Source organism: Aplysia californica, unplaced genomic scaffold, assembly GCF_000002075.1.
Source record: "Aplysia californica isolate F4 #8 unplaced genomic scaffold, AplCal3.0 scaffold00082, whole genome shotgun sequence".
NCBI lineage: Eukaryota > Metazoa > Mollusca > Gastropoda > Aplysiida > Aplysiidae > Aplysia > Aplysia californica.
In genome coordinates, this window is record NW_004797352.1 from 1,096,921 (window position 1) to 1,098,044 (window position 1,124).

At 38.3% G+C, this 1,124-nt stretch overlaps 1 protein-coding gene across 1 annotated transcript in view; it reads right to left on the reverse strand.

Moving 5' to 3' along the window:
- The window catches only part of LOC101855091 (protein unc-13 homolog A), a gene marked incomplete at its 3' end in the record, with an annotated part of 96,500 nt that overhangs the window by 91,835 nt on the left and 3,541 nt on the right, over window positions 1-1,124 (reverse strand).

The window sequence follows — 1,124 nt, forward strand, 5'->3', positions numbered from 1 at the left end:
GGAGGGAGGGAGGGAGAGGAGGAGAAAGAGAGAGGGGTTGTGGGGGTGGGTGATGTGAAGAAAACATAGCAAAGATATATTGCTCTTACAAATTTGTATTGCTTCTTTTCACTGTTATTAGTAAGAAAAATATTCTCATCTTTGGAACAGTAGGAAGATGATAATACCCTTAACGTCTCATTTGCTCCTTATTCCTTTACTTATAAAGGAAAACTGTGCGGTCAGTCACAGACTACAGAAATAAAAGGAATGTAATATTGATTAATGTAATTCTTTCCTCTAAAAATACTTTTGATTAAATTGGCAGAAGTAAACGCCATGAAAAGACAAGAAGTGAGAAAGGACTATAAAGGGATTCGGTGTAAAGCTTAATCATGAATATTATTACAGAGTAGAAAGAGTGCTTTTTAAGCCTACAAGAAAATTCTATTAACATTGAAAAAGTTGTTAGGTGTTTTCATCTGCTGATGAGGATAGCGAGTTCTCAATTTCGCTTTGTTTTGTTTTTGTTTTAGTACGAGTATCGGTAGTTTTACGGCAGTTGCAACACAAATAGATGTTTTAAGTGCCGAAAATTAGAGGGGTTATTTAACTAAAGAATAATACACAAGAAAGAAAAGAAAAATTAGAAGTTATAACGGTGAAAGTGGTTTGTTAGGAAAGGAGGAGCGAACCAAACCTCAGCTCTCGCCAACCACTCACTCTGAATTCTGTGAAACGGCATCCCCATGTAGAACATTTTACAGATCCCTTACGTACTTTACTGAACCTTTTACTGGTAGGCCTATTATGTATCCTTGTGGTAAAATGTTTGTTGCACTCGCACGTTATACATAATATAAACAAGAAAGATAAAGCCTGGCATACAAACTGTAACTTGTGAATCAATATACACCACTTTGCTTGCTGAAAGACTCACACAAGTTCCCACATATCTAGTAGCGGTGTCAACGCCATTGCCAGGCACGATTTGAGAGCTCTTGTATAGTAACCTTTGGAACAGTGGACGCCCCTGGCAACCTTTCCTGTTTCTTGTTGACAGGTAGGGAAAAAGGCCACGGCAAGTCTCGTCTGGCGTGTGAAAAAGAGAGAGAGATAGAGATAGAGAGAGAGAGAGAGAGAGA